The sequence below is a fragment of the Erinaceus europaeus genome, chromosome 22 (genome assembly GCF_950295315.1).
Source record: "Erinaceus europaeus chromosome 22, mEriEur2.1, whole genome shotgun sequence".
Classification (NCBI taxonomy): Eukaryota; Metazoa; Chordata; class Mammalia; order Eulipotyphla; family Erinaceidae; genus Erinaceus; species Erinaceus europaeus.
The window spans coordinates 12,599,205-12,624,788 of NC_080183.1; the positions used below are offsets into that span (position 1 = coordinate 12,599,205).

The 25,584-nt window shown below is 39.3% G+C and overlaps 1 long non-coding RNA gene and 1 pseudogene across 1 annotated transcript in view; one reads left to right on the forward strand and one right to left on the reverse strand.

Annotated features, from left to right (window-relative positions):
• Nucleotides 1-25,584, reverse strand: part of LOC132535403 (uncharacterized) — a 417,427-nt gene that overhangs the window by 145,587 nt on the left and 246,256 nt on the right. The window lies entirely within an intron of this gene.
• On the forward strand, nucleotides 13,817-14,922 carry LOC103110088 (vesicle transport through interaction with t-SNAREs homolog 1B-like; annotated as a pseudogene).

Consider the following 25,584-nt stretch of genomic DNA (forward strand, 5'->3'; position numbering starts at 1 on the left):
GTAGATAACTAGTCTTTGCAACTAGTGATTAGAAATAACCACCACACATGGGTGATCTGCAAGCCTGAATGTGCTTCAAATGCATTTTCACTCATAAGCAGAACACTGGTTTATGTGTAAAGGGATTTGGACTGTTTTTAATATACAGCAGGGAGTCATTAGAGTGATTGAGGAGAAGGATCACCACATGGACAGTCTGGTTTCAGAATTCCACTGAAAAGTGTGTGGTGAATTAACATGAGATTTCAAAAGAAGATGGGTAGAAGCCATAGGGCAATTCACATTAGGGGAAGGAGATGGTCACAAGTCTTCTCTTCTGGAAGTACTTTCTTCCGTGTCCCAGTAATCAGACCCATTAAGAGGCCGAATTACTCATCTATGGAACATTAAAGAAAAGAGAAAGGAATAGATGAAGACAAGTGAAAACAGATCTTGCGACTGTTGCAGAACTGAGGTTACTAAAGGAGACCATGGAAAGGAGGAGGAGGAGGACAGAAAGGACAGTGACTGACACCTTGCTGGTTGGTACAGTGTAGCAACACACAGCCTGAAGAGAGGTGAGGATGTCCACCTGAAACACACACTCTCTTGGAAACCAACATAATTCCATTAAAGAACGCAAATGCAAAAGAAGGGGTAGAAGAGATTTTTCTTGGATGTAGATAAACAATAGCAAATGGCTCTCAGTTGTCACATTCAGGATTGCTTTTGTGTCCATAGAGCTACCTTTTTAATGATGGTGAAGACAGAATTCAGGACAGCTAAATATCCATATTTAGCCCCCCGAGGATATTTATTTCAGTGATTTTTTTAGTTCTCTGTTGAGGGTCAGCTCCGTAATAAATCGGCATAAATGTAGAATGGGCACCCCACACCCATGTCCAGTGGAGAAGCAGTTATAGATGCCAGACCTTCTCCCTTCTGCACTTCCAATGATCCTGAGTCCATGCTCCCAGAGAGACAAAGAATAGGGAAGCTATCAAGGGAGGGACTGGACATGGAGCTCTGAGGGTAGGTGTTGTGTGGAAAAGTACCCCTCTTATCCTTTAGTCTTGTCAATATTTCCATTTTCCAAATTAAAAAAAAAAGAGAAGTTACTAGTGCCCACATCAATAAGGGCAGGCTGTCCCCTGGGAATGACCAGCCATGCATCCATTTAGATATCCTTTAAGCAAGTCAGAATGGACAGATACCAACTAGCCTACTTCTCTAATTTACTCCCTCACTCTGTTAACACCACAACTTCACCATATTTCTAAGACCAAAAAAAAAAAAAAAAGAACTGGTACCCTCAATTACACGTGGACATTAATGCCAATAATACAATAATATCTGATAAGTATATGCATATGTGTGTGCAATTGTGTGCAGTATTCATCTATCTATAATAGATTAATATAATAGCTAGGCTGGGCTCGGAGGCCCCAGGTTCAAACCCCAGCACCACTGGAAGCCTGAGCTGAGCAGTATTCTGGTGTCTCTGTCTCTCACTCACTAAAATATATCAGTAAAATATAATATGTAAAGCTAGGAAAAACTTCCCAGTGATAGGAAATATTCTCAGGTAACTCATATTTTACAATGACAGTAGTATCTATGAAATGCTTGAGAGTTTGGTGCTAATTAACTTAATAGTACAAGTTTAAATAATTTAGGGAGCCCTTACTCTTTTTGCAAAACTTTGTATTTGTGGCCCAAAGTGGAAGGAGTAGTTTGCTTCAAGTTCAACTAAAGGTCTTGGTGATTCACTCTCTCTCCTTTTCTTCTCATCTATGGGAAACAGCATTCTAGATATAAAAGTTGATGTCCTACCTCTTTGACAAAGACTAAATTCCTGACAGCAAAGTAACAGACAATATATCTATTTCTCCCTTTGTCGTAGACAATTCTCTCTCAACTTAACTTAGCGAATTTTGGCATGCTTAATACTTTTGATTTTACTACTATATTTCTCTCATTTCCTAAAATATGGTCTACAGATCCCTTGAATTAGAATTCAGACATAATGTTAGAATAACTTAGAATAAACTAAGATTATCCTAAAGACTTAAAATCAAGTAGCCCAGTCTGAAAAGTCTATTAATTCTTCAGAAACAAACACTTCTTTTGAAGGGCTAACTGTATTTTGAAATGAACAAATAGAGTAAGGAATTTTAAAGGAATAAGAAAATCATCTAGTATAAAATTCTACCTGGGAGCCTAGGATTATTAATTGTTGACTATCCACTGAAAAGCTAGTAGTCTTTAAACTTTAATAGATACAAAGTATAGAGAATACACTCTTATTTAATGAGTTTTATTTTTAATGAAAAATAAAATCAACATGAACATTGTTCAAGGTTAAGTCACAGACAAGAGTGTATGCTCTAATAATCTAGAAAGGAAAACTTTATTTTGATGGAACTAAAACAGGTGCATGTTATAATTCATTTCAACAAAACTGTCTACAGAAATTTGCTAGCATCTTTTCACCATAATGTTTGGGATCTTTAGCCCTGATCACCTTGGATCAGGATTAGTTAAGATGTAAAAAGAGATCTTATAAGCATTTCAGTTATCATAACCATAAAAGACTAAAATGTAATCTCAGATCTTAGAAAAATCTCAATCTGTTTATCTTATTGTCCTTCTAGGTACTGTTGCATAGATGAAAAATAAGGAGGTCTGGATAGGTGTCTGGGCTTTCTCAAGGTAATTGGTCCCTATCCTAGCAAAGATTATCATATTACAGAGAAGGCAGAAATGATTTCTGCATGAACTGAGCTCTTCAGATGAAAGACATCATCAAAATGCCAGTTTTTATTATCACCCTATTTGATCAGCAGGATTTCTGGATGAGGGTTGAAGAGGGAATATTACGGTATCCAAACCCTGCTGGACTGCCTGGCTTCTAATATCAGAGGGAGTAAGTATCAGGCCCCATAAAGGAAATATGCTACCTGCATTATTTCTATAAAATATGTTCTTTTCTCGGACACATTGGTCTCTAGCTACTTCACTGCTGAACTGTAATTCAGCAAGAGTCAGGCTTTGCTTATAGACCCTTCTGATTAAAATATTTCATTAATTCCTCAGCAAATGGAAGTCAGTCACATAGTATACATCTTCAGACTACAATGGTACAAAGGGAGAATTATAATAACATCCGACATAATAGTTATCCTGAGATAGATACTGGCATGTAAACAAATATTTAGTAACTGCATGATTATTTTGGGGAAGGAAGGTATTCTATTGCTTGTAGCAATTACAATTTGTAATACATGAGAGCAAGGACTTAAATGAACAGAATAAACTGAAGATATGAAGTAGATGATGGTGTGAGGAGGTGGTTTCTCAGGGCAGCTGAAAGAAGGAGTTTAACTTAACATATAAAATAAAATAAAATAAAATAAAATAAAATAAAATAAAATAAAGGGGTTTGATTTTTCTACATGGAAAACTTCAACTTTTCACAGATAAAATAGATACAGAAGAAAAAGTGTGGGCTGGGCAGGTTAAGCGCACATGGCGCAAAGCTCAAGGACCAGAGGTTCAAGCCCCCGGCTCCCCACCTTCAGGGGTGGGCTTCACTTCACAAGCTGTGAAGTGGGTCTGCAGGTATCTATCTTTCTCTCCCCCTCTCTGTCATCCCCTCCTCTCTCCATTTCTCTCTGTCCTATCCAACAACAACAAAAGCTATAACAACAATAACAATAACAACTACAACAAGGGCAAGAAAATGGGAAAAATGGCCTCCAGGAGCAGTTGGTTTATTGTGTAGGCACTGAGCCCCGGAGATAACCCTGGAGGCAAAAAGAAAGAAGGAAGAGAAGGAGGAGGAGGAGAAATTGATCCTAAATGAGAACTGTATAATGAGTTTTCCTTTAGAAGAAAAGAGCCATTTGGAACGAAGAAAGAGAATCTTGCAAATCTAAGTTCCAAATTAGGAGAAGAGTACATGGTTTTACTTTGTTCCAGGTGTACGCAGCATCTCAAAAATATTAGCTAGAACGTCTTCCTTTTATTATTTCTATTTTTATTAATTTCCTTTTGTTGCCCTTGTTTTATTGTTGTAGTTATTATTGTTGTTGTTATTATTGATGTCATCATTGTTGGATAGGACAGAAAGAAATGGAGAGAGGAGGGGAAGACAGAGAGGGGAGAGAAAGACAGACACCTGCAGACCTGCTTCACCGCCTGTGAAGCGACTCACCTTCAGGTGGGGAGTTGGGGGCTCGAACCTGGATTCTTAAGCTGGCCCTTGTGCTTTGCGCCACTTGTGTTTAACCCACTGTGCTAACTGCCCAACTCCTGAATGTCTTCCTTTTCTGGCAGACTCTCCTTTATTGAATGAAAGGGCCATAGAGACAAAGGAGCTATATCTGATGCAGATCTTGGGCAGTGGAGGACATAGTCATTTAAATTAAGGGAGGATTTAAATTTAAATCTTTCATGACCTGTAGGAGGGTCTTTAAAATCATGAAGGAAATCCAGTGTGTTCTCATTTTTCTTTCCATTTCACTAATACTTATGGAAACCTTTCATTGTTGTGGGTACTGTGAAAGTATTGGGAAGTGTTATTTCTCAGATGGTTAAGAGCCTATTTTAAAATATGGAAGAATGAAAAAGTACAGTTATCTGAGGAATTTTAAGGTGGTCACAACTTATGTGAATGTGAGAAAACTGAAAAATAAAGTCTGGAAACAAGATAAAAGTGGTGAATCATTTTGTGTACTGTATTAAAAGTATATATATATATATATATATATATATATGCCTTTATGAAGGAATTTGTATATTTGCTACATAATAAATTTAATATTAATACACATTTAAGAATTGCTTTTCTATTCATTCTCCTAAGAATTTAGTGCACTGTGCTCTCAATTTAAATTCCAGTGTAACTTTTACTTCCAATGTCACTTTTTCAATGTGTTGATTTAAACATTTGTACCAACCTATCATAGCCTTGGTAGACCAAAAATTAGACTTTGAACACTTTTCTTCTAGAAAAGTTATTTTGTATTATGTGGTTTTAATATTTACCAGCACCATTTGAGACACTGAGAACACACACACACACACACACACACACACACACACACACACACACACACACACCTCTCTATCTCATAGGACTTGGAGGGTTGTATTTAGACATCTTTCTTCTAGAACTAAAAGAGTACCTAGAGATTATCAAGGATAATTTATCAGGTTGATTCAGTTTTATTTCAGTAGGCAATTCAATTATCAGTTGCTTCTGAAATATTTTTTATCCACCTAGCTTCTTACTTATGTATTTCATGTGCTTATTATCAGGAAAGCAACATTGTTATGCCTAACAAACCTTTTTTCGAGTAATGGTTACATTAAAAGTATTTATTGCCAGGAGTTATGAGCACATGGTGGAAAGCACATGGATCCTGGTTTGAGCCCCTGACTCCCCACCTTCATGGGCAGTGAAGCGGGTCTACAGGTGTCTGTCTTTCTCTCTCCATCTCTGTCTTCCCTCTTCTCTTCATTTCTCTCTGTCCTATCCAACAACAACAGCATCAATTACAACAATAATGATGACAACAATAAGGGCAACAAAATGAGACAGGTGGCCTCCAGAAGCAGTGGATTCATAGTGCAGGCACCAAGCCCCAGCAATAACCCTGGAGGGAAGAAAAAAAAAAGTACTTATTGCCCCAGGTTTTAGTCCCCTTCCCTATTAGATTATTGGCAGAATTCTCTTTGAATCTCCTCTTTTTTTTTTTTGTCTCGAGAATCAGGAAAGAAAAAATTATACTAATAGAAAGCACTAAAGGTAATTAAAGACTATCAGAACAAATTGATAAGTTTTTTTTTGTTTTTATTTAATAAATTTGTTCGTGCTAAATTTTAATACCTTTCCTTATTTTATACGGAAGTGATTGTTTAATAAAATGCAACTCTCTATGCCTCTTCACTGTAGACACAGTAGAGGTTTGTACCACCTAGATTTTGAAACATGCACAAGGGGAATGCTAGGATAGATAGCAAAGAATTTTCAGGGATCACACACCTCTGTGGATCCATCTCTACACACTGTCCCTCAGACTCTAGCTTATTCATTATTGTTCTGTTAAATGTAACGACTAGCATGATCTTGAACTATATTTTATATATATTGAACTTAAAGTTATATAAATACTTTATTATAAATTTCTACAAAAATGGAATCAGAGATAATGTGCTTTTAGGTCAGACATTTCCTTTAGTGGTATGCTTCTGGGAATCCTTTTGTAAGTGGTTTTGACTTCTCAACTGTGTGACTTGATCATAGGACCAACTCCTGTGTTAATACAGGAATACATAAAAATCTACCAAATCCAATATTTCTGTTGTCCCCAAACATGGAAAAATATTACATAAATAATATATGAGCATATATAGAAGTAAATATATACACAAATAGATAATATTTATATATATATATATATATTAAGTGTCTATAGATAGATGCACAGGTATGTAGCACACATGTATGTATTCAAAACTAGCCTAAATGATTAATTCTTATCCATTTACCTTTCCTTCATCTATAAAATAATCTATCCCTCATTTTTTCTCATTCAGTCTCATTTTCCGCAGGGCTTTCTGAAAGTCACATAGCACAGAAGGTCACTTTCTGTCCTGAGGCATGTAAAGCAGACAGACACACCACACTTTAAGTATGAGATTTCAGAAATGGAGAAGTGAAAAGCCACGCTCCTTTGACTTTCAGGAATGTCTCAATGCATTTACGATTAAGGTCAAAATGTACTCTTACCAATATCCCTTATGGTTCCCCTGTAGCAAAATCAGGAAAGAACAGATAGCACATTCATTAGGGTGGACATTAGGACAAGAATAAATAAACTTGGAGAGCAGTCACGTAGAGAACAAAATAATACTGGCTATTTTACCTTGGGAATGAAACAACTTGTGGTTATACTTAAATAATAAAATAAACTAGTAAACTAAGAAAAAAAAATCACCACCAGAAAGACATTGTTTCCTACTTAAACTCCTAGTCTTTATAAATTGACTCCAAGGCGTGTTTTAACAGTTGTATGCCTAGACACTGTAACTTTATGTAGTGGAATATGTGTTCTTGCATATACTATTAGAATAGGAAATAGACCCCTCTTCTCAGCTTTCATAAACAATGAGCAATATATGGAGTGGGATATTATTTCCCCAGGTTTTTAAGAAATAAACTTCATGGGAGTTGGGCAGTAGCACAGTGGGTTAAGAGCATGTGGCGCAAAGCGCAATGACTGACATAAAGATCCCGGTTCGAGCCCCGCTCCCCACCCGCAGGGGAGTCTCTTCACAGGCAGTGAGGCAGGTCTGCAGGTGTCTGTCTTTCACTCCCCCTCTCTGTCTTCCCCTCCTCTCTCCATTTCTCTCTGTCCTATCCAACAATGATGACATCAACAATAATGAGTACAACAACAATAAAAACAAGGGCAACAAAAAGGAAATAAATATTTTTTTAAAAAAGAAATAAAACTCAGAAACTGTATTGTCATCTCTCACTATTTAACTATACCATACTAGAAAAGTTTTGTTGGTAAACGCCTGTCTAAGTAGCTTTAATTTGTTTGTTATTTCTCTCGCTCTCTCACTGTCTCCCTCCCTCTCTCTCTCTCTGATTTTTTAAAATTTTCTTAGTGACTTAATAATGATTTACACAATTGCAAGATAACAGGGGAACAGTTCCACACAGTTCCCACCACCGGAATTCTGCTTCCCATCCCCTCCATTGGAATTTTTTTTATATCTTAAAACAAAATCGAAGGGGCCAGGTGGTGGCGCACCTGGTTGAACATACATGTTACAGTACTCAAGGACCCGTGTTCGAGCCCCCGGTCCCCACCTGCAGGGGGAACGCTTTGCGAATGGTGAAGCAGGGCTGCAGCCTTTCTTTCTGTCTCTCTTCCTATCACTTTCTTCCCTCTCAATTTCTGACCTTCTCTATCCAATAAATAAAGATAAAAGAAAATAAAATTGAAAACGTCTTTATAATGACTTAGAAAATTCAGTACCTGGTACCTGGTTTTCATCATCCACTGTTAAAACATTATGGGAACAGAGGTTTAATGCTATGTTTCTAGAAATGTGAATGTATTTTTTTGCACTTTATTTTCTGAGTGAATGCTAGGACCTCACACATAAGCGATACCACCATCCTTGATGAACATTTTCTTTCTGTATTTTTCAGGGAATATAAAGTGAGAGGAACAGACAAAGAATGGAGAACACACTACACTGCCATCCCACCAACCACAGAGCTTCCCTGTACCATCTATGGTCTTCCAAAACAGTGTCAGGTTTTGAGCCCAGGCCTCAGCCTATGGTAAGGCAATCTCTGGACCAGATGATCTGCCTTTTGCCTTAATTTTTATTACCTTTATTTGTCTATAGGATAGAGACACCAGAAATCAAAAGGAAGGGGGCACAGAGGGAGAGAAAGACACCTGCAGCACTGCTTCACCACTTGTAAAGCTTCCCCCTTGCAGGTGGGGACTTGGGTCTTGAACCTGGGTCCTTGCACATTGTAACATTTGTGCTCTACTAAGTGCTCCACTACCCGGTGCCTGGCCTTACAAATATTTGTATACTTTAAATGACACATTTCAAGTAACCAAAATACCATAGTCATGAGTACCTCCTGGGGCAATAATATAAATAACTATTATCATTAATTATAGTGTTTTCAGAATAGTCATGAAGCATCTTTGCATAAAAAGCTATAGGGAAATATACCATGATTTTTCTGGCAACCCAGTATTATCAGTTATTTGTACTAGAAATGTCACTATTCATTTAAAATATTTAAAAGTATGTGTACGTATATATTTATTTTTGTATATATATGCCACAGATATTTTAGTGTAATACTTCATTTATTTTCATAAGCATGCCATGGTATTATTACTGCTTTTGTTAAATACTTTCAAGAATAACCCTGCCAATATGATAGTAACAATTATAACGATAATAGTAATCATATCTCGACAGTCAACTCAATAATTTTACTTTTTCTAATGTATTTTCTAATGTATTCACTGAAGTGAATAACATAATAAAATGAAGGTAGTTAGTAAGCACATATGTAAGGATTTTCAAGATAAAGTTCCATCTACTTCAAAATAAGAAACTGAAGCCCAGTAATGTTATTGCTGTCACACGATCCTTAGCTAGAGGCCATAATTCCAAGTCAGATTCTGCCAGTAACCCTCAGTATACTGGCTATTAAGTCCCAGTTATCAGCAATTCCACAAATATGTAGTTAGAAAGTATGTGTTTATTTGAGATACAGACACTTTACAACCCACAAAAACAAAGAGTCTCTTTTCAATCACCAGGTTCCAGATGCCACCAGGATGCTGGCTAGGCTTCCCTGGATTGAAGACCCCACCAATGTGTCCTGGAGCTCTGCTTCCCCAGAGACACACCCTACTAGGGAAAGAGAGAGGCAGACTGGGAGTATGGACCGACCAGTCAACGCCCATGTTCAGCGGGGAAGCAATTACAGAAGCCAGACCCTCTACCTTCTGCAACCCTCAACGACCCTGGGTCCATGCTCCCAGAGGGCTAGAGAATGGGAAGGCTATCATGGGAGAGGGTGGGTTATGGGGATTGGGTGGTGGGAATTGTGTGGAGTTGTACCCCTCCTACCTTATGCTTTTGTTCACTAATCCTTTCTTAAATTAAAAATTTAAATAAAAAAAAAAAAAAAAAAACAAAGAGTCACCAAAAAGATCTGAATCAAAGAGGTGTGTCTGCTAAAAGCATAGGCTGGGTCCTCACAGGCAGGTAGGAGTCATGACTGTGACTTTGGAGAGTGATTTTATTATTTATTGTTTTCTATGGATAACGAATATAGCAAATGGGGGTCGGGTGGTAGCGTAGCAGGTTAAGTGCACAGGGTGCGAAACCCAAGGACTGGCATAAGGATCCTGGTTCAAGCCCAAAGCTCCCCACCTGCAGGGAGGTCGATTCACAAGCAGTAAAGCAGGTCTTCAGGTGTCTTTCTCTCCCCCTCTCTGTCTTCCCCTCCTCTCTCGATTTCTGTCCTATCCAACAACAACAGCAATGACAACAATAATAATAATGACAACAATAAGGGCAAAAAAATGGGGGGAAAAATTGGCCTCCAGGAGCAGTGGATTTGTAGTGCAGGCACCCAGCCCAAACGGTAACCCTGGAGGCAAAAAAGAAAAAAAAGAAAGAAAGAAAGAAAGAAAGAAAGAAAGAAAGAAAGAAAGAAAGAAGAAATACAGCACACAGAGGGCATTCTCTTATCAGTTCACAGGATGGACAATGTTCAGAGCAAGGGCTACAGAGCTAACTTACCAGGTGCTGCACCTGTCTTGCTATGCCTGTGGAAACAGGATCAACATCCAAAACCACACAGAAGAGGCCCTGGTACCAGGAGAAGATCTATGCTCTGGTTTCTCTTTCTCTCTCTCTCTCTCTCTCTCTTTCTCTCTTTCTCCCCCCACCCCTCTCTAAATGAAAAAAAAAAAAAACTTGATTGGAAGCAATGAGATTTTACAATAGTTTGTCCTCTCCTTTACAAAACATAAAAACAATATTACTATTGCTAATAAGAAAGAAAATAAATTCAGAGCAGCAGTATTTAATACATATATAGATAGACGTAAAACTATGTATATTAGTCACATACTACAATATATCACTAATACTGACATACTCTGGTTATAAGTTATATCAATGTTACTAGTAATGGTAATTCAGTATAAATTATGAGATATGAATACATATGCATTAGTTGTAATATTATAGAATATGTTACCAGTGGATCACAGATCACATATTCTAGCATTTATTTAAATTACTTCTAATATTTTTATTTATTATGTGAATAGTTAAGGGGGGGTGTAGATAATCCAAGATTGCCAGAGCCTTGCTCACCTCTGGCAAAGATGGAGCTAGGAACCAAACCTCTGGAGTTTCAGGTAGCAGATTTACATGTTGCCCATGGTCTAAACTGACATTAAGCATATTTCTACATTAAATTTAACTGTGAATTCAATATGTAATTCGTGAAGACAGGATTTAAAAAAACTATCTATAAAAAGGAAACATTGACTAAACCATAGGATAAGAGGGCTACAACTCCACACAGTTCCCACCACCAGAACTCTGCATCCCATCCTCTCCCCTGACAGCTTTCCTATTCTTTATCCCTCTGGGAGTATGGACCCAGGGTCATTGTGGGATGCAGAAGGTGGAAGGTCTGGCTTCTGCAACTGCTTCCCCACTGAACATGGGTGTTGATAGGTGGATCCAGCCTGCCTCTCTTTTTCCCTAGGGTGGGGTTCTGGGGAAGCGGAGCTCCAGGACACATTGGTGGGCTTATCTGCCCAGGGACGTGTGGTTGGCATCATGCTAGCAACTGGAACCCACACCCACACCCAAAAGGACTTTTACAAAAGTAACCACCTTTTGAACAGTCAGGACACTTAACATTCTGGAGACAAAAATTAATTAATTATAAGGCTTCAAAAGTCAAGGGTTTCTAGAAGAAACTGGGACGTCTCGTCAATTTTGGAGAATAGAGAAAGACCACACATTCTCAGCTCTGCTTAGTTTCACCTTCAGTTCTTGACTCCCAGGAAAAAATGTAGACTGACTGCATAATCGTTCCTGACTCTAAGTAAGAATTCACGTCACATGTCTCCTTTTCCCATCATTGTTCACTTAGAATTTGGCAGTTCTGTGTCACATGTTGACAAGCTGTTTCTGTCTTCTCTTTTCTGCTGCACATTTATATTTAGATTTGAAGAAATGTCATTTTTTTACTAGGGAAACCTCAAGAAATATAATATAAAATAAATGATCTTTTAACTATAAAAATAGAAGTCATATTATTTAAGTTATCTTTCTACATCTCCTAGCCCTTGAAAATCTTTCTTTCTTTCTTTCTTTTTCTTTCTTTCTTTTTTCCCTCCAGGGTTATTGCTGGGGTTTGATGCCTGCACTACAAATTCACTGCTCCTGGAGGCCACCTTTTCCTTTTTGTTGCCTTTTTTGTTTATCATTGTTGTTTATTATTATTGTTGTTGCTGTCATTGTTGTTGGATAGGACAGTGAGAAATCAAGAGAGGAGGGGAAGACAGAGAGAGGGAGAGAAAGACAGACAACTACAGACCAGCTTCACCAACTGTGAGGTGACCTCCCTGCAGGTGGGGAGCCGGGGGTTTGAACCTGGACCCTTATGCTGGTCCTTGCGCTATGCGCCGTATGTGCTTAACCCGCTGTGCTACCCGCCCAGACCCCTTTTTTATCAAAATTAAAAGATATTTTTGTTCTCCCCTTGAGTACTTCCTCAAAAGTGTGATTTTTCTCCCTCATGTATTTGCTTAAAGGTTTAGGTTTTACAATATGAAGTAGACAATTGGTTTCAAATTTCTTCTTCTAGCTTATTGGTGAGCGCTTTCGGCTTCTTATTTTTCTTTTAACCACAGGGGCCTTTCTGTCTCATTGTCACTGTTGTGTCTCTGAGGCCATTTAGACATATCTGTAATATGCATTACTGTACTGACTAAAACTAGTTTAAAGCTTCTGCCATCTTTTCTCTGCCAAACTCTTCTAAGCCAAATAATCACACCCCTTTTTACTAGATATTCTGGTAAAGAGTTTATTGATTTTCTACTGGTTGATAGAGTATATTAAAATGTGTAACTCTGGGGAGTCGGGAGGTAGTGCAGAGGGTTAAGTGCACGTGGCGCGAAGTACAAGGACCTGCGTAAGAATCCTGGTTAGAACCTGGCTCCCCACCTGCAGGGGAGTCTCTTCACAAGCAGTGAAGCAGGTCTGCAGGTGTCTGTCTTTCTCTTCCCCTCTCTGTCTTCCCCTCCTCTCTCCATTTCTCTCTGTCCTATTCAACAATGACATCAATAATAAAAAAAAAACTACAACAAGAAAACAACAAGAGCAACAAAAGGGAATAAATAAATATTTTAAAAACTAAAAAAAAATGTCTAACTTTGATATAGGTCTTCTTGTGAGTCAAAACCTGTCAGGTTAGAGAGATAGCTTATCAGGTAAAACATTTTTCTGGTCCAAGTTCAAACCTTGACACTATGTGGGTCTCTGTCTGCCCCTCTATGTGAAAAAAAAAAAGCAGCCCAGGGCCAGTTGGTGGCACACCTGGTTGAGCACACACATTGCAGAGCACAAGAACCCAGGTTCAATCCGCTGGTCCCCATCTGCGGGGGAAAGCTTCACAAGTGGTGAAGCAGGGCTGCAGGTGTCTGTCTCTCTCCCTTTCTATCTCCCCCTTCCCTCTCAATTTCTCTCGGTCTCTATCCAAGATAATAAATCAATAAATATATAAAATTTTTAAAAAGCAGTCCACAAGTGGTAAAATCATGCATATAAGAGGTTTCAGTTCTGGGGGGGGGGTTGCATATAATTGACTATGTAGCTGCAATCTAGGAAATTGGGATTTACTGTACTTGATATTTAAAAAGTAACAATTCTGAAAAGTAAGGTGAGTTGGCTTATGCCACATCAAAGGGAAATACTGAGCAGGGTAGTACACACTAATAGACCTTTCTACTTTTTAGTGATATCAAGAGCTGGCAGTATCTGCGGATCGTGCATCCAAGGAGATAATGTGTACTGTTAACTGCCTTTGTAACTGGGCACATCACACCTCTTCGGGACTAACTCTTGTCGTCACTCATTAGAAAAACTGTATCCTGAGGACCCCTGGTCGACCCGGAAGCGGCCGGGGCAGGGCCGTGGTCTCCGAGATGCCCGCAGGGCTGGAGCGGGCCCAGTGCCCGAATCTCGGCGGCTGCTACTGCTCGAGCTCGGCATGAGCCATGGCCACCTCCGCCGCCACCTCCTCGGAGCATTTTGAGAAGCTGCATGAGATCTTTCGCGGCCTCCATGAAGACCTACGAGGGGTTCCGGACCGGAACCAGGAGGGCATGGCAGGAACCGAAGAGAAGAAAAAAGCTGATCAAAGATTTTGATGAAAAGCAATAGGAAGCAAATGAAACGGACACAGAGAAATGGAGAGAGGAAGGGAAGACAAGAGGGGGAGAGAAATATAGACACCTACAGACCTGTGTCACCACCTGTGAATCGACTCCCCTGCAGCTGGCAGAGATGGAGGAGGAACTCTGTTATGCACCCATCTTTCCGTAACCCTATGATGTCTAAACTTCAAACCTACCGGAAGGACCTTGCCAAACTCCATCGGGAAGTAAGAAGCGCACCTTTGACAGCCTCATCTGGAGGCCGAGGAGATATGAAATACGGCACATACACTGTAGAAAATGAGCACATGAATCGACTACAGTCTCAAAGGGCGTTGCTTCTGCAAGGCACTGACAGTCTGAACCGAGCCACCCAGAATATTGAGCGCTCTCATAGGATCGCCACAGAGACCGACCAGATTGGGTCAGAAATTATAGAAGAGCTGAGGGAGCAATGTGAGCAGTTGGAACGTACGAAGAATAGGCTGGTAAATACAAGTGAAAACTTGAGCAGAAGTCGAAAGATTCTCCGGTCAATGTCCAGAAAAGTGACTACCAACAAGCTGCTACTTTCCATTGTTATCTTACTGGAGATAGTCATCCTGGGAGGCCTGGTTTATTACAAATGTTTTCACAAGCATTGAACTTCCTATAGGGAAGGGTTCATGGACCAGAACTTTGACCCTGTGGACGAGTGGCATTGGAGATGTGATAAGCATATCGCTGCCGTGAGCTAACTATTCACGGATGCACGTGTAGCCAGACTCTGGGAGGAGGAAAGGAAGGAAGGCGAAAAACCACGTAAATGTGAAGAACAACAACAAAACCAGTCTGATATACCAAGATAAGAGATGCTGTATATGACTTTAAATTAAAAAAAGAAAAGAAAAGAAAAACTGTATCCTCCATTTAATAACTGAGTGACGGGTAAAACACAGGAGTTATGGGGATCTTTCAGTAGATCAAATACATCAATCAATAAAAAAATAATGAAGACACTTATATGAATACATAATTTGAACTGCTCGTTTAATGCCTCAAAAACTTTTCCAAGCCAACTCAACCATTGCCGGTCTGATGACAACAACGAAGAAAAAAATGAAACATGCAGTGAAGCCATTTGAAAGTTTCTCGGAAATCCCACGTCTGGCTACCTAGGAGCTCTGTCAATGATGAGCTGAATGTAGGGCTTCATCATGGCACCTGGCTCAGTGTCCACACAGCTGCGTGAGCCTGCTGTGATCATCCCAACTGTGAACTCTAAGACAGGGAAAACCTTACTCGCAAAGAAAACACTAAGCTTCGTGCCAAGGCTTCCTGAAGTTTCTAGGCAACATTTGAATCATTCAGAGGCCTCAAATTTCCATTCGCTATTTTCTTGCATTGAAAAGTAAGTAAAGGGATAAAACTATCAAATTGACATGGTCTCTGAATAAATCTTCTGTTTCGATAGAATTCTCTTTTCAAAACCAAGCTTAATGACTTATCGTCATCAGTCTCTGAACATGTAGACATTTGTGTAAACATCTCTGTCACTGACCAATAGCTCACTTAGAACATTTAAGGACATGGTGATAATATGACACTGTAATAACAAAAGTTAAAAAAAAAAAAACTTTGGGTCTTTCAAAGGTCATTACATATTCCAGGGACAATGTGGCAACTGGCAGACTTTGATGGATGTGTTTATTTTTTAGGGTTGCCATACCCATCAAAAATTGTCTGGTTTAAAATAACTGAAAATTATTATCTCACTGTTTGGATGACTACAAGTTTAAAAACAAGATGTTGGTAAGGGCAAATAGCAGAAGTGGTGAACTTCTTTTTTTTTTTTTTTTTTGATGAGGATCATCTGGATATTTATAACATCATGCATAGGCCATACGGAATCTTCTTCAACTTGATAACTGACATGTAATGTTACTATGGAAAAGTTCATTGAATTACTAAATGTCAAGTCCCACCTGTAGTTGCCTTGGCAGAGCCAGACCAGATGATTTCATGGGCCCCATAAGGCCCTTGGCAAGACCTTCCCTGCCCTTGCTCTTGGGGAAGATTCTCCTTCCCTTTATTTCCTTTGTGGTGGTTGCCAACATTCTTGTCATTCTTTAGCTTGCAGATGAATGACACCGATATCTGTTTCTATTGTCACATGAAATTTGTTTCTGCATGTTTCTTTTCTTTTACAAAGACACCAGGCATATAAATTAGGGCTCACACTAGTATTTCATCTTCATACTATCAATAGTTTCAAATTACTCCCCTTTTCAGAGGCCTTATTTTACAAATACATCACTTTCATTCATGCATGCACAGACGGGTTAGGGTTTCAATACGTTTGGCTTAAATGTAGGGGCACAGTTAAAAGCACAACAGTGGGCTATTGACATCTATTCTCGAAAACAAATTTAATTCACTGGCAGTCAATTAAATCTCCACTCTCTTCCATATTTCTTGCACACCTTTACTTTGTTATGCCATAGAACAGTATATTATTTTTAAGGAATTGTCTTTCCTTTTCCTGTATTTCTTTGTAATTAAAACAATCATTAAATTGCAATATAATAACTTCAAATTCCTTTTTTTTTTCGTACACAGACGTTCGGATATATCAGTGAATTTGTATTCTCATTCACTTACTGAGCAATTATTTTTTAGCAACCTGAGAGCAGGGAGCAGAGACTTTCTCTCTTATATTTATAGCCTAATTGAGAGAAATCACAATGCCTTTGTAACTGAAAAGACATCTGAAATTACAGGCAATAATTAAGTGGAGGAAGAGCAGGACAGAGAGTGAGAACAACATGTTCAAAAACACCTTTGGTAGCAGAGAGCACAGTGGATTGGGGACTGGAGAGACAGCTGCTGGAGACAGAGAGGTAAGCAGAGAGCACAGTGGATTGGGGACTGGAGAGACAGCTGAAAGAGACAGACAGGTAAGCAGAGAGCCAGGGTGTTACAGAACATTTGAGGCTCTAGAAAACTGACATGTGGTTTATTCAAGTCATTGTCTGGAAACTGAAGCAGAGCAGGTAATTGAAATCAGATGAAAATAATAGCATGTGCATCATTATGAAGACAATCTCTTTAAACTGACACATTTTTGTCTGCCATAATGAAACCACATATTGCAAATAAGATCCGTTCAATTAACCAAAAACTGTAGAACCTCACATTTAAAACAAAAGCTATATTGAATATAATATAAATACTGTCTGTATTTTAAATAAAAAATAGTAATGCTTCTGAATTATATCACAGGGCCTCTAGTGCCTTTGCAATTTTTTAAAAAATTATTTTATTTATTAATGAGAAAGACAGGAGAGAGAGATACAACCAGATGTCACTCTGGTACATGTGCTGCTGGGGACTGAACTCAGAAGCTCAGACTTGAGAGTCTAATGCTTTATCCGTTCTGCCACCTCCTGGACCACTGTCTTCGTAATTTTTAAATGGTTTATCTATTTATTATTGACAGCTAGAGAGAGGGGAAAGGAAGAAAAAAAGCTTTACTCTTGTATATGTGATACTGGGATTTGAACACAGGACATTGTACTTGAGGGTCTAGAGCTCTGCCCACTGTGCCACCTCACAGTCCATGAGAGGACCAGGAACATTAGCCACAGGTTTGATGGCTAAAAGTTTAAGATCATGTATCAAAAGGCTGTGTTCTTTCTGTGACTTTCGAGGGAAAGGCTCTTCCTTGCTTCTTTTTCTCTGCTGGTGACTGGCAGCAATGATTTATTCAATATTTTATAATCTCTCTCTCTCTCTCCTCCCCTCTCCATCTCCACTCTCTTTCTTCCTTCCTTCCTTCCTTCCTTCCTTCCTTTCTCCTTGCATCTCTTTCTTTCATTCATTCATTAAATAGAGACAGTGAGAAATCGAGGTGGGGGACAGAGGATAAAGGAAGAGAGACAGCATTGCTTCACTACTCATCAAACCTGCGTCCTGCAGGTGGGAAGCAGGAGGCTTGAGCCCAGGTCCTTGTGCGCTATAGCGTGTGTTCAGCCAGGTGTGTCGCCATCTGGATTGATATTGTCCAAATGTTTGATATTTGGTCTTTATCCAAGTTCCCTTAATGGAGCTTCCAAAGCTTTTGCTCTAAAAACACTTTGCTGGTTGGCTCCTGTATATGACTGGGTACTGCAATATCTTTCTCATTAACTGAAGAAAATCAGTCAGGTGCAACCTGACTGAGGCCAATTCATACCCATACAATCTAGATAGAACTAGCAAGATAGAACTAGCAAGAACCAGCATAAGGATCCTGGTTCGAGCCCCCAGCTCCCCACCTGCAGGGGAGTCGCTTCACAGGTGGTGAAGTAGATCTGCAGGTGTCTGCCTTTCTCTCCCTCTCTCTGTCTTCCCTCCTCTCTCCATGTCTCTTTTTCCTATCCAACAACAACAACAAGGGCAACACAAGAGAATAAATATAAAAAAATAAAAAGATTTGAAAAAAAATAAAGAAATACATTTCCTGCCCTCACCCCCGATTCTATTCAAATTTTTTCAAAAAATTATCTTAGTTATTATTAACAGATGCATTGCTATCTTAGTCTCAGGCCACTCTAGTGACTTTCAGGGAAGTAAGTCCTGAGAATAAGTAGATTTCGGAGGAAGGCTTCTAAGCATTAGATGATTTAGAATTGGGTAGATATGAGGCTTGGCTGATTATGCAGGGCACCTCATAGCTCAGACAAAAGGTCAGCCTGTCGCATAACAATTATCCAGTGCCTTTTTTTTTTATCATCCTCATGGTTTATAGCTGATTTTAAAAGCGAGACAAGAGCACATGAAGATGTCAGATATATGTAGATTTTAGCATTTAATCACTTGCTTGCCTTTCTAAATCTACCCAATTTTTGGAGAAATGAAACAGTTAACTGCCTAGCTAATCAAAACAGAGAATGCCAGTCCATAGCAACATTTTGAATTGCTACCCCAGTGTGGTAGCTGCCCAGCTCAAACCTGGCTTGCACTGAAGGCAAAACAGACACCTTCTCAGGAGAACTCTAATCATTTATTTTTTAATTTATTTCAGGTGAACTCTCTTGACACCCCCCTTCTTCTTGTTATTTTAATTTAATTTTTTATTAATTTTTAAGTTATTTTGGTTGAGAGCTATTGAGAGGGGTGTGGGAGACAGAAAGCAAGAGAGAGAGAGACACCTGCAGTGCTACTTCACCACTGTGAAACTTTCTCCGTACTGGTGGAGGCCAGGGGCTGTATTGGAAGTGCTGACACACTGTGACACCTGTGTTCTACCTGGGTCCTGCCATGTTATTATTATTATTTGTTACATGAGGTGAACTGGTGACCAATTTGAGCACTGAATAAATCCTGGAATGTTCATAGACGATCTCTTCATATATTCTGATTAGTAAATATAACCTTGAAATGCCTATATAAAAGGAAAGGATTGCTCAGCTTGCTGGAGCACACCAACTTACACATCTGCCGACCCAGACCTCACAGGTTCAGTTCCTGAAACCACCTTATTATGCTAGAGAGGAACTGTTCTCTGGCCTTTCCTTTCTGTATCTCTTACCTTCTTCTCTAATTATCACTCTTTATATTAACAAGTAAATCTTTTTTTTAAAAAAAAAACATAAAAATGTATGGTACCATTTAAAGATGTGGTTTGTCAAGATATAAAATCATCAGGTTACATATTTGTAGTCTGAAAAAATTCATATCCAGAAATGAAATTTCACTGCCCCTAGACTGCAGCAAACTAACTGAGCTTTTGATTTCAGTGAAAGACATTTCTATAAGTATGCTGCTATTGTCATTATAGCCAGTATTAACAAAAAGAGTGATTTCTGTAATTATAAATTTTTTATTGCTGATTATATTTCACCAGTGAATTTTAATGTGACTATGTTTCAATAATCACTTTGGGAACAGCCTATTTGAGGCAAAATGAGGTCTAAATTTTTTTTGTGTGTGTGGTCATAAAATTAAGAGTTAAATCAGAGAGTCCAACTTCTATTTTCCTGATATTTATGACAATAGAGTTTTCTCAGGCTTAGAATTAATGATGTAATAAAGTTGGAAGTACATTTTTTTCTTTTGTAGGAGCAAACAGAAGCTGTGCTGTAGAAGAGAGATAAGCAAAACAATAGATTGTATTCTGGTTACTTTTATGTTTTGCAGATGCAGTCGATAAAAGAGACATATATATATATATATATATATATATATATATATATATATACAAATAACTATATATTTTGCAAAGCCAATTATATTTTACAAATAATTAATAATGTGATTATTGAAGACTGAAAAATCTATCAAGTGAATAAAAAATGTAAAGTATAGGGAGCCAGGCGGTAGCGCAGCGGGTTAAGCGCAGGTGGCGCTAAACGCAAGGACCAGCATGAGGATCCCGGTTTGAGCCCCGGCTCCCCACCTGCAGGGGAGTCGCTTCACAGGCCACAGGCGGTGAAGCAGATCTGCAGGTGTCTGTCTTTCTCTCCTCCTCTCTGTCTTCCCCTCCTCTCTCCATTTCTCTCTGTCCTATCCAACAACGACAATATCAACTACAACAACAATAAAAAGACAACAAGGGCAACAAAAGGGAAGATAAATAAATAACAATTACCAAAAAGAAAAAAAAAAGAAAAAAAAGTAAAGTATATCAAAATAAATTTCAAAGTAAATCTCAATATATTCATCAAAGCAACTTATATCATCCTGGAGAATTTCATTAACTATTAACATAAGCTTCTTGTCCCAGAACATAAATTATTTCCATTCTAGTACTTATTTTATTTTCATAGGGAATAACTAAATACATTTGTTGGACATGAGTAACGACTAAAAATATAACTAATGATTTTATTTCTGTCCTAAAAAAAAAAAAAGAGTAAAAAAGGAAAGACTGTCCTGTCAATACTGAACTAGACGCACTCATTAGTTTACTTAAAACTTTGTTTCTTAAAAAAAAAAAAAGACTAACACTTAAGGTAGCTTATTTAGTGTTCCAGGGGAATTATGAATCAAGCATTACTATGCCAGCTTCAGGAAAGAGAAGAATCATTATGACCCTAACCCGGACTCCATCTTGAATCAGACTGAATTTCACAGAGTTATAGCAGCTGGAATAAGAGAGATTTTTGTTTGATTCTTACTATTTTGTGACTCATCACAGGGGGAAGGGAGATATAGATTTTCTGTGCAGTAATCACAAACTATCACCTCGTTGTTGGTTTTACAGAATTTCACCTATTATAAAGATCTACTCAAACAAAGATGTATCAGCATCCCACAGGAACCCAGGTCCTCACACATGGTAAAAAGAAAATTACCAAATAAGCTACCCCCTGACACCTTCATTTCCATATTTACTATATTTCCTTAGATAAAGAGGAAATTTTCTCTGTGATATCAAATTAAAAGGAAAAATCATAAAAAAAGTATAAAGAAGATAGTTAAAAAAGAAACATGCAATTATATGCTTTCCATGGGAAATATATATATATATATATATATGTATATATATATTTCAATGTTTTAAGAAGATATCATGTCAAGTGCGTGAGGCAACACTGGTAAAACAGTAGAGAGAATCAGCGAAACAGGAAGGACTACATCTGTTGTAAGAAAGAAAATGAATGTAATTATAGTAATAAGTATATTTTGGTTCACAGATGATAATATTGTTCAAAGATGCAATGAGTGAACAAAAGAAATACTTAGAATTAGTTATTACAGCAAGATCACTGGATAAGAAAAACAGCGCAGAAAAATGAATGATTCTTTCATTTCATCAAAAAACACCTGAAAATAGTTTGAACGTATTAGAATAAGATGTGTCCTTAAAAATCATAGAATTGGCAGTCGGGCGGTAGCGCTGTGGGGTTAAGCGCACGTGGCACAAAGTGCAAGGACTGGCATAAGGATCCCGGTTCCAGCCCCCGGCTCCCCACCTGCAGGAGAGTCACTCCACAGGTGGTGAAGCAGGTCTGCAGATATCTGTCTTTCTCTCCCCATCTCTGTCTTCCCCTCCTCTCTCAATTTCTCTCTGTCCTACCGAGCAAGAATAGCAATAACAATAATACCAAGGATACTAGAATGGAAAAAAATGGCCTCCAGGAGCAGTGGATGCATAGTGCAGGTGCTGAGCCCCAGCAATAACTCTGGAGGCAAAATATACATATCAGAAAAAAAAAAAACAAAAAACATCAGGATGATTGCTCTTGTTTTGCACTCACCTAATGAAAGTAGAAGGAGGCTCTTTCCACCACAGTGTGGATTTACTTGATGGACTCTCCTAGACAATATGTCTCTTCACTATCCCTATCCAGTAGCCTTGTTAGGACTGATAATGCTTGAATTCTGGATTCAGAGACTACAGATGGGTTCACTATTTCTAGAGGGCTGTGTATCTCAGTACTTGCTACGTTAAAAAGAGAAAGAGATAAGTCAGACAATCTTAATTTAAAACAAACTTTCATGATTCAGAAATAATCATGGAGAGGCTTGGAGACAGCATACTGGTTCTGCAAAAAAGACTCTCATGTCTGAGGCTCTGAGGTCCCAGGTTCACTCCCCAGCGCCACCACAAGTCAGAGCTAAGAAGGGCTTTAGGGTTTCAGTCTTTGCTTTGTATCTCTCTCATTAACATAACATGGATCTGAAGGTCTTTACAAATCAGCTTTTTAATTATTCAACCATCTTCATTCCTAGAATATCTTTCATCACTTCAGTGAACTCCTGAACAAACAGTTTTGACAATATATGTTAGTTTGACCCCTTTTCTGAATTCTTTTGTTTGCTTATTCAGCTTTCTCTGTTAGCGGCTAATTTCTCAAGAGTGAAAACATTTGTTTCCCTTTAAATCTCTTGGATTTGGACTCAGTTTCAGGGCTGAATTCTCTACTTAAATTTCTCTTATTTCTTTGATTATTTATACATATTATTCCTCTCACAATTGTCATGTAGATCGACTGACTTCACCTTATTCTCTTATTAAAACTGGGAAAAATAATTAAAAGAAAAAAAACTTTCAGTGACATATAACTAACGTTTGCCTCACTACCACCAACATCACATTAAGAATCATTTAGTTGACATAAATATCTTAGAAATAAGTCAATGTGGGGCCAGGCGGTGACACACGCTGTATATAAGATCCAAGTTCAAGCCCCTGACCTCCACCTGCAGAGCACGGAAGAAGCTTCCTGAGTAGCATGCAGGGTTCTGGGTGTCTGATCTTTCTTCACCCCTCTACATTCCCTCCCTTCTCAATTTTTTCTCTTTCTATCAATGTATGGAGAATGAAAGATATTACAAAGTAACAATAAATAAGTATGACTTAATATCACTGTGGTAGTCAGGTTAGCAAATTCCTGTTTCTGTTTCCATGTTCTGTTTCAACAATGAAATACTAACTGGGTTCTGCTGTAAAAGAATTTAGCCGATGAAATTAATGGTACCCCTCCTTGGAGACGTTAAGAGAGAGATTAGCATGACTGATCCAGGTGGGCCCATTGTAGCTGCAATAATCATTATAAGGATGTAACTCAAAGGAAAGTGAGGAAGTTGCAGAGCATGATGGGAGTCTGGACCTGCAATTCCTGACAATCTGTGTAAGGTACAATGACCAGAGATGCAGGTGGCCTCTGCAATGAAGAAAGACCAGCTGAACGTCAACAAGGAAGCAGGATCGCCCTGTGACTGCAAGGTATTATGTTCTGCTAAAGGCATGAATGATCTTGAAAACAATTTCTCATCCAGAGCACTTGGTAAGGAATGCAGAACCTCTTTCACGGACAGCTGTCTCACCAAAACCAACAGACTTCTGACCTACAAAACTGTACCCATAAGAGGCTGCTGTTTTAAGGTCACTGCTAAATGCCGTGCCCGGGACCCCTGGAGCGCTTTCCTCTCACTGCCTTCGGTAGAATGAGGGCTTTTCTCTTTCTCACCTTTTTTGGCAGATGTGCCTGTCCTGGTTTAAATAGTCTCCTGGCTTCAGAATCTTGACCTCTAACTATTCTTTATATATATATATATATATATATATATATATATATATATATATATATTTATTTATTTATTTTCCATTTTGTTGTCTTTGTTGTTTAACATTGTTGTGGTTATTGATGTCATTCGTTGTTGGATAGGACAGAGAGAAATGGAGAGAGGAGGGGAAGACTGAGAGGGGGAGAGAAAGACACCTGCAGACCTGCTTCACCGCCTGTGAAGCGACTCCCCTGCAGGTGGGGAGCCGGGGGCTCGAACCGGGATCCTTACGCAGGTCCTTGCGCTTTGTGCCACGTGCGCTTAACCCGCTGCACTACCACCAGACTCCTGACTTCTAACTATTCTTCAAATTACAGCTCAAGGTTGGAGCTTCAGGAAAGTGGTTTAGTTGAATCTACCCTATTATGTAACCTCAGGCCCTCTCCTCCCCAACACATGAGGAGTATATACTCAGAGGACAACGTCTCCCATAACTAGACTGCAGGCCTTAAGAAGAGAGGGATGGGGGGTTGGGCGGTGGCGCAGTGGGTTAAGCGCATGTGGCGCAAAGCGCAGGGACCGGCGTAAGGATCCCGGTTCGAGCCCCCGGCTCCCCACCTGCAGGGGAGTCGCTTCACAGGCGGTGAAGCAGGTCTGCAGGTGTCTATCTTTCTCTCCCCTTCTCTGTCTTCCCCTCCTCTCTCCATTTCTCTCTGTCCTATCCAACATCGAATTGCATCAACAAGGGCAATAATAATGGCCACAACGAAGCTACAACAAGGGCAACAAAAGGGGGAAAAAAATGGCCTCCAGGAGCAGTGGATAACCCTGGAGAAGGAAAAAGAAAAAAAAAGAAAAGAAAAAAAAAAGAAGAGAGGGATGATTCTTTGCTGTCACCATCGCACCCTCAACATTAGCTGGTGGAAGTAACTTTAGAAGTGAGGGAATGGGACCTGGTGGTGGTGCAGCTGGTTATGCACACATGACGGAAAGCGCAAGGACTGGACTAAGGTTCAGGGCTCGAGCCCCTGGCTCCCCACCTGCAGGGGCAGGGGATCGCTTCACAAATAGGGAAACAGGTCTGCAGACTTTCTCACTCCCCTCTGTGCCTTCCCCTTCTTTCTCGATTTCTCTCTGATCTATCCAAAAACAACAACGAAAGGAATGGGAACAGTAACAACAACTACAAGGGAAACAAAATGGGAAAAATAGCCTCCAGGAGCAGTGGATTCTCAGTGCAGGCACCAAGCCCCCAGTGATAACACTGGAGGCAAAACAAAAAAGAAAAAGGAAAAGAAGAGGAGGAGGAGGAGGAGGAGGAGGAGGAGGAGGCAGAGAATGAGTAACCTGAGTTTAAAATCTTGAAGAGCAGGTGTATCTTTTATATGAAGTGGAGTTCCTACTATAAATCGTCATTATGTTGATGAATCTGCTGTGCTCTCAAACTCTTCCCCCCCCATCTTCTCCTTCCCAGATTGTCACCACTGCAGGCTAGGACAGAGGAGTCACCACTACAGCATCCCGGCTTCCACCAGCGCAGTGGAGGCCCTGCCCCAATAGGGATAGGATGCATGAAAAAGGGGGCAGGGGCAGGTGG